This window comes from Oncorhynchus tshawytscha, linkage group LG06 (genome assembly GCF_018296145.1).
Source record: "Oncorhynchus tshawytscha isolate Ot180627B linkage group LG06, Otsh_v2.0, whole genome shotgun sequence".
Classification (NCBI taxonomy): Eukaryota; Metazoa; Chordata; class Actinopteri; order Salmoniformes; family Salmonidae; genus Oncorhynchus; species Oncorhynchus tshawytscha.
This window is the reverse complement of record NC_056434.1, coordinates 43,388,198-43,403,714: the sequence shown is the minus strand read 5'-3', so window position 1 is coordinate 43,403,714 and position 15,517 is coordinate 43,388,198. Positions and strand designations below refer to the sequence as shown.

The 15,517-nt window shown below is 42.4% G+C and overlaps 1 protein-coding gene across 2 annotated transcripts in view; it reads right to left on the bottom strand.

Moving 5' to 3' along the window:
* The window catches only part of bicd1a (bicaudal D homolog 1a), a 101,260-nt gene that overhangs the window by 47,111 nt on the left and 38,632 nt on the right, over positions 1-15,517 (bottom strand). The window lies entirely within an intron of this gene.

Genomic DNA, 15,517 nt, shown 5'->3' with positions numbered 1-15,517 from the left:
TGGGACTATCATTTATTTTTCAACAGGACAATGACCCAACACACCTCCAGGCTGTGTAAGGGCTATTTGACCAAGAAGGAGAGTGATGGAGTGCTGCATCAGATGAGCTGGCTTCACAATCACCCAACCTCAACTCAATTGAGATGGTTTGGGATGAGTTGGACTGCAGTGTGAAGGAAAAGCAGCAAACAAGTGCTCAGCATATGCGGGAACTCTAACAAGACTGTTGGAAGAGCATTCCAGGTGAAGCTTGTTTGGTTACTACATGATTCCATATTAGTTGTTTCATAGTTTTGATGTCTTCACTATTATTGTAAATGTAGAAAATAGTACAAATAAAAAAAACAACCTTGAATGAGTAGGTGTGTCCAAACGTTTGACTGGTACTGTATATTAGTAGGCTATATGTAAAGATCAGATTAAATAAAGAATAATCTGATGGTTGAGAATATTATCAAGTGCTTGTCAAATTGGGAATGAGAGACTGATGAAGGGTGTGCAGCCTGCGCAAGAAATAGAGCTCATGCCTTTCATGCAACGTAAAAAAAAATCATTATTAGAGTCGCATCATGCAGCCGTAGAATGTTGTAGAAATCAAAACATATAGCGTAACGTTTGTATCACAACTAAAGTTGCATAAATAACTCTTAAAATAAGCATTGTTAACCGCTCAACACAGAATAGCCGCATGTGCACATTCCCTCTGAAATCATTTGGATAAAATATCCTTTCTATTTAATTCATGTATGTTCAATTGGTTTTTTCATACTATAAAATAATGTTATAATAGTCTAAGCAAATCCTGTCTTCTAAATGAACCTGTGTAGCCCACAGCCATATGGAATAGCCAGATGAGGACCTAACATAAGGACAACTCGGTGTGCTATTCTGTTCTTCCTGAAATAGGTGACATTTTCTTCATATCATGTTTCTTTAGACCTGTCAAAAATAACTAACGGCTTTATTGTGATGGTCTAGGCTATATTACATGGATTTATTAGAATTGATCAAATGTAGACGTTCCAAAGGTGTGGAAGCAAGGAGATGCTAAACATGTTTATGTTAATTAAAGGTCAATTACCCTGAGACTGGCAGTTAATTGCATGACAATCACCGGCTCACAAAATGTCATGACCGCCACAGCCCTAGTTACACGTGGTCTTCGGTTGTGATGCCAGTTGAACATACTGCCAATTTCTCTACAATGACGTTGGTGATGGCTTATGGTAGAGAAACTAACATCCAGTTCTCTGGCAACAACTCTGGTGGAAATTCCTGCAGTCAGCATGCCAATTGCACACTGCCTCAAAACCTATTGACATCTGTGGCATTGTGTTGTGTTACAAAACTCCATATTTTAGAGTGGCCTTTTATTGTCTCCAGCACAATGTGCACCTGTGTAATTATCATGCCGTTTAGCTTCTTGACATGCCACACCTGTCAGTTGGATTGATTATCTTGGCAAAGGAGAAATGCTCACTAACAGGGATGTAAACATATTGAGAGAAATAAGCTTTTTGTGTGAATGGAACATTTCTGGGATCTTTATTTCAGCTCATAAAACATGGGACCAACACTTTACATGTTGCGTTTATATTTTTGTTCAGTTATGAAACCAAGAGAGACGAAAGATACAATTATTTTATATGCTTTTTATTATTCTCTAACACAGTAGATTGTTCTCATTTGAACTTTAAACATTTAAAAGCTGGCATCTACTGTATGAATAAACACCACTGTTAGCTACACATCCAGGATTACAAGCTAGATTTAATTAACAAATACATTTTAAAATGCAAATATATAGATCTCTATCTCGGTTTTGGTTTCATTTTAACAAGTCATATGGTTTACCCCGAGAATACCTGTGACCAATGCTGCCTTTATCTGTCGAGACTCAGTTCTTGAATGGGAATTTCCATTGACGTTCTACTAAACTGAAACTTAACAAAACAAAGCATAACTGACTGTGTGTGTGTGTGTGTGTGGCGTGAATGAGTCTGCATTTACAGACATCAAAATCCTTCCCATAAACCATACTCAATGTACTGTACAATGTCTCTTGTGCTTTTGTCATCAACAGGAAAAGCTTTACAGAAAATAGTAATACCTACACTCATGGTACCAAATCCGTAGCAGACACAACAACAATCTCATATTCAGTGTTTTCCCTCCCACCTTGTGTTGTCTGTAGTCTGTGTACACGCTGTGTTCATTTTAAAGGTCAGCCAGGAGAAAGCCAGTGTTTAGCTCCTCTCGTTGAAGCAATTACATTTGGCCCCAGTCTGCTCATCATCCCACCACTGATAAGAGGGACGCCTGGACCAGAGCCCAGAATGGCCATCACTTATTGATGCTCATTCTGTGTGGTCCAGCATGGGCACAGAGAGGGTGGGCATGAGGTTAGGCACAGGGATGTAATGATACTCTCACCTAAGCCAAGTAGGAGAGCATTCCTCCTCTCCACTCCTAACTAGAGCACCACAGCATTAACTCCAACACACATCACGTATGTGACAAACAAGTCAGAAGGTAGGATTGTATCTTATCTAACCTTTATTTAGCTTATTGAGATAAGATCTCTTTTACAAGAACTGGTTCAAAATGGCAGCAGAATCGTAATGGATGGGAGTGATATTATCACAGTCAAATCTTTATTCATTCAGAGCCAAGAGAAAGGGCTAGATTGCTTTAGTTCATTCACTAACACATCCTTTTGTAACAGATTGTACCAGCTTTTTCTAACTGTGTCATGTGTATCTCTCTCTCAGCTGGGAAATGTGCCCTAGAGGGGAGGAATGCTGACCCTGCCACACACACACACACACACACACACACACACACACACACACACACACACACACACACACACACACACACACACACACACACACACACACACACACACACACACACACACACACACACACACACACTTCCGATGTTCATCCCTGCCATTGGTTCATTTGAGCGCGGCAGTGGTAACAGTGCAAAAGGGCCAGAACACAGAGATGAAGTGGGCTGGAAGGAGGAGAGGGAAGGAGGCTTTAATACAAGATGCCCTGTAAGGCCACTCCGCCACTGCCCTGACTCATCAGCATGATGCAATGGCAGCAACTCCTGGACCCTTTCCATCACCCTAGCTTCAATTACCCCAAGCGAGAGAGCGAGAGAGGCAACATGTCAAGCTCTAAAGAAGGTCATCTGCTGTCCTACTGTGCCCTTCAGCAAAGTCAGCCTGTGTCAGTAGAAAGCCTCCTCCTCATCTCCTCCTGCATGCTGTTGCCTATGGGCTGCTCTTAGAAGGTTTCAGATAAAGTACTTTTGCCATTGGTAAAAGCACAATAGAACAAAGTAAAATATGAAAGTAAGGCATAACGGCTAACATACTCTTAACTACAACTGGTCTCACGTTGCATTACTGTCAGTTTTGTCCTAGTTTGGTTAATAAGTATAAAACATTTAGAATGTATTGCCATCCATGCACTAATCATAAAACATATTAGAACTAGAAACTTATAATACTGGCAAATACTGCCATACCATCCAAAATTAGAAAATTGTTGTGATATAATATTTTGGACATTTCACTAGAGCTGGGTGATATGGACAAAAAGTAATATCAGGATATATTTACCCATTTTGCTCAATAATAATGAATTATCGCTCTGCCCTCAACCTCCGGACTTGTCTCCATGCTGTTGTGCTGTTTGTTGCTGCTATTGTGAATTTTCCAGAACATGTGTGGCCATTATACATTTCAGGTTAGTCAGCAAAACTAGTGCACTCTATATGTGCCCTGGGTCATTAGACATGCACCTGTCTGGGGTGTGGACACGGCTGGTTATTCCTGTTACTGTGTTATGGCCAACTATGTACTGTTGCTATGGTTACACCTCTTGGGGTCTTTTCCAGAACATGGGTGTCCCTTTCAGTGGAGTTAGCAGGATGCCATGTATGGTTATTTCTGTAAAGTGCCAAGGACTGTTACTATGGTCCTACATGCATGAACCTGGCTTAAGGTGAGTACATTTTTTAAACTATTGCTGTGGCTCTATCCATGCTCTAATATGAAACCAAATTAAACTTAGTGCAAGGCAATAAGATAACGATGGCTAAATGTCAGAGGGTATGATGCTTTAAGAGGAGTTTTATTTGTATTTTTTTACCTTTAATTAATCAGAAAGGGCTCATTGAGATTTAAAATCTCTTTTTCAAGAGCGTCCTGGCAGCACCAAGTCATTACAGAAATTACAGACAAACAACATGAAAAACTACAAGTAATCTAGCAAAAACCATAGAATTCACAAGAGTATCACAAAATCAAAAACAGCAAATTAAAAACATTGACAGGTCAGGGAATCAGTCTCAAGATCATTAATCAGTGATATAAAAATACCAATCGGGACAAGTTCTTCCAGTTTAAAAGTATTTTGTGAGGCGTTCCAAGACGATGGCGCAGAGTACATAAAAGGCCTTTACCAAATTCAGTTCGGACATTTGGAACAGTTAGCAGGATAAAGTCCAGTGAACGAAGAGAGTACCCACCACATTTCTGAACAATAAAAATGCACAAATAAAAAGGTAGTAAACCCAAAATGGCTTTGGAAATAAATGTATAACAGTGCCTGAGCCTACGATTGACTGGAGAAGGCCAGCCAACCCTGGTATACAAAGTGCAGTGGTGCGTAAGGGTTTTGCAGTTTAAAATAAATCTCAATGTGCGATGGTAAAGGGTGTCAATTGATCTCAAACACTGAGTGGGAGCATTCATACATAAAATATCCCCATAGTCTAGTAAAGGCATAAAAGTAGCTGATTACTAGACTCCTTCTGGCTTCAAAAGAAAAACAGGCCTTATTCCTAAAATAAAATCCCAATTTCAGCCTCAATTTTTTTGTAAGTTGTTGAATATGCAATTTAAAAGAGAGGCCGTCATCAATTCAAATTCCAAGATATTTATATGAGGTTACAACCTCAATCTCCTTGCCCTGATCAAATCAAATCAAATTCGTCACATACACATGGTTAGCAGATGTTAATGCGAGTGTAGCGAAATGCTTGTGCTTCTAGTTCCGACAATGCAGTAATAACCAACAAGTAATCTAGCTAACAATTCCAAAACTACTACCTTATAGACACAAGTGTAAGGGGATAAAGAATATGTACATAAAGATATATGAGTGAGTGATGGTACAGAGCGGCATAGGCAAGATACAGTAGATGGTATTGAGTGCAGTACATACATATGAGATGAGTATGTAAACAAAGTGGCATAGTTAAAGTGGCTAGTGATACATGTATTACATAAAGATGCAGTAGATGATATAGAGTACAGTATATACATATACATATGAGATGAATAATGTAGGGTATGTAAACATTATATAAGGTAGCATTGTTTAAAGTGGCTAGTGATATATTTTACATCATTTCCCATCAATTCCCATTATTAAAGTGGCTGGAGTTGAGTCAGTGTGTTGGCAGCAGCCACTCAATGTTAGTGGTGGCTGTTTAACAGTCTGATGGCCTTGAGATAGAAGCTGTTTTTCAGTCTCTAGGTCCCAGCTTTGATGCACCTGTACTGACCTCGCCTTCTGGATGATAGCGGGGTGAACAGGCAGTGGCTCGGGTGGTTGTTGTCCTTGATGATCTTTATGGCCTTCCTGTGACATCGGGTGGTGTAGGTGTCCTGGAGGGCAGGTAGTTTGCCCCCGGTGATGCGTTGTGCAGACCTCACTACCCTCTGGAGAGCCTTACGGTTGTGGGCGGAGCAGTTGCCGTACCAGGCGGTGATACAGCCCGACAGGATGCTCTCGATTGTGCATCTGTAGAAGTTTGTGAGTGCTTTTGGTGACAAGCCGAATTTCTTCAGCCTCCTGAGGCCTGAATGCTGTCTGTGTGGGTGGACCAATTCAGTTTGTCTATGATGTGTACGCCGAGGAACTTAAAACTTACTACCCTCTCCACTACTGTTCCATCAATGTGGATAGGGGGGTGTTCCCTCTGCTGTTTCCTGAAGTCCACAATCATCTCCTTAGTTTTGTTGACGTTGACCACTGTTGTGTCGTCCGCAAACTTGATGATTGAGTTGGAGGCGTGCGTGGCCACGCAGTCGTGGGTGAACAGGGAGTACAGGAGAGGGCTCAGAACGCACCCTTGTGGGGCCCCAGTGTTGAGGATCAGCGGGGTGGAAATGTTGTTGCCTACCCTCACCACCTGGGGGCGGCCCGTCAGGAAGTCCAGTACCCAGTTGCACAGGGCGGGGTCGAGACCCAGGGTCTCAAGCTTGATGACGAGCTTGGAGGGCACTATGGTGTTAAATGCCGAGCTGTAGTCGATGAACAGCATTCTCACATAGGTATTCCTCTTGTCCAGATGGGTTAGGGCAGTGTGCAGTGTGGTTGAGATTGCATCGTCTGTGGACCTATTTGGGCGGTAGGCAAATTGGAGTGGGTCTAGGGTGTCAGGTAGGGTGGAGGTGATATGGTCCTTGACTAGTCTCTCAAAGCACTTCATGATGACGGAAGTGAGTGCTACGGGGCGGTAGTCGTTTAGCTCAGTTACCTTAGCTTTCTTGGGAACAGGAACAATGGTGGCCCTCTTGAAGCATGTGGGAACAACAGACTGGGATAGGGATTGATTTAATATGTCCGTAAACACACCAGCCAGCTGGTCTGCGCATGCTCTGAGGGTGCGGCTGGGGATGCCGTCTGGGCCTGCAGCCTTGCGAGGGTTGACACGTTTAAATGTTTTCCTCACGTCGGCTGCAGTGAAGGAGAGTCCGCATGTTTTAGTTGCGGGTCAGTGGCACTGTATTGTCCTCAAAGCGGGCAAAAAAGGTATTTAGTCTGCCTGGGAGCAAGACATCCTGGTCCGTGACTGGGATGGTTTTCTTTTTGTAATCCGTGATTGACTGTAGACCCTGCCACATACCTCTTGTGTCTGAGCCGTTGAATTGAGATTCTACTTTGTCTCTATACTGACGCTTAGCTTGTTTGATTGCCTTGCGGAGGGAATAGTTACACTGTTTGTATTCAGTCATATTTCTGGTCACCTTGCCCTGATTAAAAGCAGTGGTTCGGGCTTTCAGTTTCACGCGAATGCTGCCATCAATCCACAGTTTCTGGTTTGGGAATGTTTTAATCGTTGCTATGGGAAAGTCATCTTCAACGCACGTTCTAATGAACTCGCTTACCGAATCAGCGTATTCGTCAATGTTGTTGTCTGACGCAATACGAAACATATCCCAGTCCACGTGATGGAAGCAGTCTTGGAGTGTGGAACCAGATTGGTCGGACCAGCGTTGAACAGACCTCAGCGGGTAGTAATAGGTGAAAGGTTCAGAGGTCTATTTCTTGCTTTAGAAAACACCATTAGTTTAGCTTTGTCAGTGTTGAGGATAAGCTTCAATTGACAACAAGGTATGTTGAATAGTATAAAAAGCCGTTTGCACGTTCTGGAAAGCTTTTGTAAGAGACGAGGCACAACAGTAAATAACAGTATCATCAGCATAAACATGAAGTTACTATGAGTAAGGAGGAAAAATGTATAAGTAGTCTGCCAAGATTGGAAAGGGAGTTGTTTCATGAACCAGCTCGGCTTTTGTTATATTGTAATACAAGTCTATTTGAATACACGTGCTCCGGTATTTGTGAAATATGATTGACCGAATATTCCACAACACTACTTGGCTATGTGCCAAACTTTTCGTTTTAAATTTACCAACGTCTTAGTTTTTTCCTCGCTCTACTTTTTCATTCAACTTTTTCACTTTATCTGGACATGGTTCTACAGGACCTCCACCAGCCGAAAAAGTAGTAATATTGCAGTCGCTGTACTCATTATATACAGGAGAACTATCGCCTTATGGTGAGTGTAGTATCCTTAGAGGAGTATTAGATTGATGACTCATGACAAGTAAGTACGGTTAAGTATTTAATTGTAACTTCATTCTCTAATGCACCTGGAAGCTACCTGAAGCCTTCATAAATCACAGTTATATAAGCAGACATAGGAAATGGCTACAGCTAACGGAAAGCAAACCCCTGTCTTGAGTCAATACTGCCATCTATTGGTAAACATAAATAGGCCAGGTTACTACATTACCCCCCTTAAAAGCTAATAACCCAACTTAATTCCTTTCTGAGCTATGCTGTTTTCATATTTACATTTTTTCAAACATGATTTCCATTAGGATCTGAAAAAGTCTGTCGGACGTCTCTCTCTAATAGAGCGTCTCAGAGGTGGTGTAGCTGACGCCACCAGCTCTTCACCCCTTGATGGTGAAACAAAGTCCTTTTGTGGAGACTTCACAGGAGGAGGTTGTCCCGGACTGGTGATCTCAGGAAGTTGAGCATTGTTGGTCTCAGGTGGTTTGTCCAGCTGCAACTTTGGGGAATGTTCCAATGTCCTGTCCTGCTTGTTGAAGCATTGATCCAGATCCCCGGATGGAACTGGAATTCTAGCTCAGATCTGATCCACGTGTCTCCTTAGTCCTGGTCCACTTCTGATGATCACAGTATAGGATACTGGTCCTGAGCCATCCTCAATGGTAGCTGGAATCCATTTAGGACCAAACCCATAGTTTATTGTATAGACATCATCTCCAGGTGAGAAACTGAGTTTGGCTCGGTTGTCATGATTACATTTTTGATTCCACTGCCTTTGTTGTATTTTCACTTTCAGGTCTGCTCTGATGAGATACAAGGTTGATCTTAACCTCCTTGACATCAACATTTCTGCAGGTGACAACCCAGTTGTAGCTTGAGGAGTAATCCTGTAGCTAAACAAGAATCTTGACACCTTTGTTACAATCCTGGGTCCTTGCATCATTTTCCTCATTCCCTCCTTCAAGGTCTGAACCGCACGTTCTGCTAATCCGTTTGAAGATGGGTGAAAAGGGGCCGACGTTACATGCTGAATTCCAATTGGTTTCATGAAACTTGTGAATTCAGTGCTTGTAAAACAAGTAGCATTGTCGCTAACCAACAATTGAGGCAATCCCATAACACTGAAGCTTTGTCTCAACTTCTCAATCGTAGCGTACGATGTCGACGTGTTCATGGGGTAAACATCCATCCAATTTGAACGAGAATGAATCAGCACAAGGAACATTTTCCTAGGAAAGGTCCAGCGTAGTCCACATGTAGTCGTGTCCATGGTTTTTCCGGCCATTCCCATGGATGGAATGGCGGAGTGGGGGGTGACTTCCTGTTACTATGACAATCTGCTCACCGGCTAACCTCCTTTTCCACATCGTGGTCCATCTTTGGCCACGAGATGTATGACCTCGCTAGGCCTTTCATTCTCGACATATCTGGATTCAACTGGTGCAACAACTTCAGTAGCATACCCCGCCCTTGTGGTGGGATAACTACTCTTGAACCCCACAGAACACATCCATCTCGAACACTCAAGTCCAAACGGCGAGTGTAGTATGGCATGACCTGAGGCTCTGTCACTGTAGGTCATCCTTTCAGGATAAATTCATGCACTTGTGATAGCGTCACATCCTTTGAAGTCCATTGCCTGATTTGTGCTGTGTTCACCGGTGCATCATCCAACACATCGATCATCAAAACCTGGTAATTTTCTTCTTCCAGAATGATGATTTCTGGAATGGGCAGCCTACTCAGAGCATCAGCATTCCCAAGATATCTACCTGGTTTGTAAATTATTCTGTACTCATAGGCCCTGAGCCACACAGCCCATCGTTGAACTCTTGGAGAGACCATTTGTGGTACTGGCTTTTGTTCATGGAACAGAGATCAGGGGCTTATGGTCGGTCACAATAGTGAATGTTCTCCCGTGTAAGTACTTGTGGAATCTCTGTATTCCGAATATGACAGCCAGTCCTTCCTTGTCCAGCTGAGAGTACTTTATCTCCGCTGGCGACAAAGTTCTTGACATGAACCCGATAGGTTTCTCTACACCATTCTCCATCCGGTGTGATAGCACCGCCCCCACACCATACGATGAGGCATCACACGATAAGACGAGATCTCTGTCTGCTGAGTAGTGCACTAGCACTTCAGCTGATTGCAGTAACACCTTTAACTTTGCAAAAGCTTCTTCCTGTCTTTCTGACCATTTACAGGTGACATCCTTCCTTAACACTTTATGCAAAGGAGCTAAGAGTGTATAGAGGTTTGGGAGGAAGTGATTATAATAATTCAGTAAGCCTAGTAAGCCACGGGACTGGTTTGGTTGGTTGGTTGGGTTTATTTCACGTTATCGTTTATTGTTTTGTATTTCATAGTGTTCAGGCTTTTCTTATTAAAATCGTTATGGACACTTACCACGCTGCGTATTGGTCCGATCCTTGCTACACCTCTTCAGACAAAGAGGAAATCTGTCGTTACACTATGAATGACTTTTCTCCTGGTTTATCTGGGCTCAACAGGTTTCTCATTAAGCTGTACGTCTGTGCACCAACAACGCTTATGAGTGTGGATTTCTGTATAGGGGCATCCGTTATTTCATTAGCAGCAAAGAAATGTTCCATTATTTCACAGTACTCCTCCCATTCCTGATTTTTAGGATCAAATGGTGGTAGCGAGCCTATTGTTGCCAAAGCCATTCTTTCCGATTCTCTATCCCCTCACACAGTCAATCATTTGTCCTACCCGTATCCAGGGAATCATTCCTTCAGAACCTTCCACCGCTCACTTGAGTCTCACATCCAGCGTCGCATGCCAAACACTCCGCTAAATTCGTGGCAACAAAAAAAATCCAACGCAGTCCTCCATAGTTATCCTCGGCGCCAAATATGTAGTATCCTTAGAGGTTTCTTAGATTGATGACTTATGACTCATAAGTGCGGTTTATTACTTAATTGTAACTTAGAATAACATTCTCTAATGCACCTGGCTTAAGCTACCTGAAGCCTTCTTAAATCACGGTTATATAGGCAGACATAGGAAATGGCTACGGCTAGCAGAAAGCAAACCCCCTTCTTGAGTCAATACTGCCACCTATTGGTAAACATAAATATACCAGATTACTACAGTGAGAATAGCCATGTTGCATGCACAGCTTCAGATGCAATCATTAGGCAAGGGCAATTTAAGTGTAGGAAAGGATGCAACAGCATCTGTGCCACCAGTAAGTACAGATCGTAGTATAAATCCCCTTGCACAGTCCCCGCAGCCGGACAATTTTTTTCAAGGCTTCCGGAAAGAAATGATGTCGGCATGTTCAACCGGTGTCGCTCATTCAGCCGACAAACTTTCAACCGATTCTGCCCATTAAGGCAGAGTCAGAGGCCGAGCCTTCTCAGGTCTCTCCTCCACCCGTTACGGGGTCTGAGCCGCCAAAGCCTCCCATCATTTGCTGTGACAAATCGAAAACCCTTGTCATTGGCGACTCCATTACACGTAATATTAGACTTAAAAAGAATAATCTAGCGATCATACACTATTTACCAGGGGGCAGGGCTACCGACGTAAAGGCTAATCTGAAGATGGTGCTGGCTAAGGATAAAACTAGCGAGTGTAGAGAGTATAAGGATATTGTTATCGACATCGGCACCAACGATGTTAGGATGAAACAGTCAGAAGTCAGCAAGCGCAACATAGCTTCAGCATGTAAATCAGCTAGAAAGATGTGTCAGCATTGAGTAATTGTCTCACATCTCAATCGATGGTTGAAACAGTTTTCTTCCCCTCCCAAAAGATAGAATTTGGAAATAATTGGCCCTCTTTCTGGGACTCACCAACAATACAGGACCAAGCCTGGCCTGCTGAGCAGTAATGGATTCCATCCTAGCTGGAGGAGTGCTCTCATCTTATCTATGAACATAGACAGGGCTCTAACTTCTCTAGCTCCACAATGAGATAGGGTGCAGGCCAGACAGCAGGCTGTTAGCCAGCCTGCCAGCTTAGTGGAGTCTGCCCCTAGCACAGTCAGTGTAGTCAGCTCAGCTATCCCCATTGAGACCGTGTCTGTGACTCAATCTAGGTTGGGCAAAACAAAACATGGAGGTGTTCGCCTTAGCAATCTCACTGGAATGAAGACCTCCTCCATTCCTGTCATTATTGAAAGAGATTGTCACATCTCAAAATAGGGTTACTTAATGTTAAATCCCTCACTTCCAAGGCAGTCATAGTCAATGAACTAATCACTGATCATAATCTTGATGTGATTGGTCTGACTGAAACATGGCTCAAGCCTCTCCTCCTGGTTACACTAGTGACCATATCCCCCACGCATCTCAGAAATGCAGAGGTGTTGCTAACAATAATGACAGATCTGACAAATTTCAATTTACAAAAACAAATGACTACGTTTTTGTGAGCTTCTAGTCATGCAATCTATGCAGGACCACCATTTTATTATGTTTGCAATCGCAACAAATAATCTGCTCAGACCCCAACCAAGATCCAAAGGCAACCCAAAGATTCTTAGATGCCCTTCCAGACTCCCTCCACCTACCCAAGGAGGTCGGAGTACAAAAATCAGTTAACCACCTAACTGAGGATCTAAATTTAACCTTGCGTAATAACCTAGATGCAGTCGCACCCGTAAAAACAAAACATATTTGTCACAATAAATTTGCTCCCTGGTATACAAAAAATACCCAAGCTCCACCAAACTGGAAGTCTTCCATCTAGCTTGGAAAGACAGTACAGTGCAATATCGAAGAGCCCTCACTGCTGCTCGATCATCCTATTTTTCCAACCTAACTGAGGAGAATAAGAACAATCCCAAATGTATTTTTTATACTGTTTGCAAGGCTAACTAAAGAGCAGTAATCAACAAGACAGGATAGCTTTCACTTCAGCATTGATAAATTCATGAACTTCTTCGATGAAAAGATCATGATCATTAGAAAGCAAATTGCGACTCCTCTTTAAATCTGCGTATTTCTCCAAAGCTCAGTTGTCCTGAGTCTGCACAGAACTGCCAAGACCTAGGATCAATGGAGACACTCAAGTTTTTTAATCCTGTATCTCTTGACACATTCATGAAAATAGTAATGGTCTCTAAACCATCAAGCTGCATACTGGACCCTATTCCAACTAAACTACTGAGAGAGCTACTTCCTGTGCTTTGCCCTCCTATGTTGAACATAATAAATGGCTCCCTATCCAGCAGATATGTACCAAAGTTTTGCATTTTACTATTTGTCTTACTATTTATATTTTTGACAACTTTTACTTCACTACATTTCTAAAGAAAATATTGTACTTTTTACTTCATACATTTTCCCTGGCACACAAAAGTACTTGTTACATTTGGAATGCTTAACAGGACTGGAAAATGGTTCAATTCACACACTTTTCAAGAGAACATCCCTGGTCATCCCTACTGCCTCTGATGCGGCAGACTCACTAAACACACATGCTTCATATGTAAATTGTGTCTGAGTGTTGGAGTGTGCCCTCGACTATCCATATATATTAAAAAATAAAATAAAATTGTGCTGTTTGGATTGCCTAATAGAAGTCACTTAAAATAATTTCTACTTTTACTTTTGATACTTAAATATATTTTTGCAATTACATTTACTTTTGATACTTAAGTATACTTAAAACCAAATACTTTTAGACTTTTACTCAAGTAGTATTTTACTGTGTGACTTTCATTTGAGTCATTTTCTATTAAGGTACAGTTGAAGTCAGACGTTTACATACACCTTAGCCAAATACATTTAAACTCAGTTTTTCATAATTCCTGACATTTAATCCTAGTAAGAATTCCCTGTTTTAGGTCAGTTAGGATCACCACTTTATTTTAAGAATGTGAAATGTCAGAACAATAGTAGCGAGTATGATTTATTTCAGCTTTTATTTCTTTCATCACATTCCCAGTAGGTCAGAAGTTAACATACAATCAATTAGTATTTGGTAGCATTGCCTTTAAATTGTTTAACTTGGGTCAAACGTTTCAGGGAGCCTTCCACAAGCTTCCCACAATAAGTTGGGAGAATTTTGGCCCATTTCTCCTGATAGAGCTGGTGTAACTGAGTCAAGTTTGTAGGCCTCCTTGCTCGCACATGCCTTTCAGTTCTGCCCACACATTTTCTATAGGATTGAGGTTAGGGCTTTGTGATGGCCACTCCAATACCTTGACTTTGTTGTCCATTTTGCCAACACTTTGGAAGTATGCTTGGGGTCATTGTCTATTTGGGAGACCCATTTGCGACCAAGCTTTAACTTCCTGACGGATGTCTTGAGATGTTGCTTCATATATATCCACATAATTTTCCTGCCTCATGATGCCATCTATTTTGTGAAGTGCACCAGTCCCTCCTGCAGCAAAGCACCTCCACAACATGATGCTGCCACCCCCGTGCTTCACGGTTGGGATGGTGTTCTTAGGCTTGCAAGACTCCCCCTTTTTCCTCCAAACATAATGATGGTCATTATAGCCAAGCAGTTCTATTTTTGTTTCATCAGACCAGAGGACATTTCTCCAAAAAATACGACCTTTGTCCCCATGTGCAGTTGCAAACCATAGTCTGGCTTTTTATGGCAGTTTTGGAGCAGTGGCTTCTTCCTTGCTGAGCGGCATTTCAGGTTATGTCGATATAGAACTTGTTTTACTGTGGATATAGCTACTTTTTTTAAGGGGTGGATCAGCTTAATATTGTGGAAAGATTGATGGAAGCAACAATGTAATTGTCTTCACAGCAACCCTCCACAGCAACCCGCCAATGCCCCCACCATTTCTCCTTCACCCAAAACCAGATAGCTGATGTTCTGAAAGAGCTGCAAAATCTGGACCCATACAAATCAGCCGGGCTAGACAATCTGGACCCTCCTCTCTTTCTAAAATTATCTGCTGAAATTGTTGCCACCCCTATTACTAGCCTGTTCAACATCGCTTTCGTATCGTCTGAGATTCCCAATGATTGGAAAGCTGCCGCGGTCATCCCCCTCTTCAAAGGGGGTGACACTCTAGACCCAAACTGCTACAGACCTATATCTATCCTACCCTGTCTTTCTAAGGTCTTCATCGACCTGGCCAAGGCTTTCGACTCTGTCAATCACCACATTCTTATTGGCAGACTCGACAGCCTTGGTTTCTCAAATGATTGCCTCGCCTGGTTTACCAACTACTCTGATAGAGTTCAGTGTGTCAAATCGGAGGGCCTGTTGTCCGGACCCCTGGCAGTCTCTATGGGTGTGCCACAGGTTTCAATTCTCGGGCCGACTCTCTTCTCTGTATACATCAATGATGTTGCTCTTGCTGCTGGTGATTCTCTGATCCACCTCTATGCAGACGACACCATTCTGTATACTTCTTGCCCCTCTTTGGACACTGTGTTAACTAACCTCCAGACGAGCTTCAATGCCATACAACTCTCCTTCCATGGCCTCCAACTGCTCTTAAATGCAAGTAAAACTAAATGCATGCTATTCAATCGATCACTGCCCGTACCTGTCCAGCATCACTACTCTGGACTGCTCTGACTTAGAATACGTGGACAACTACAAATACCTGGGTGTCTGGTTAGACTGTAAACTCTCCTTCCAGACTCACATTAAGCATCTCCAATCCAAAATTAAAT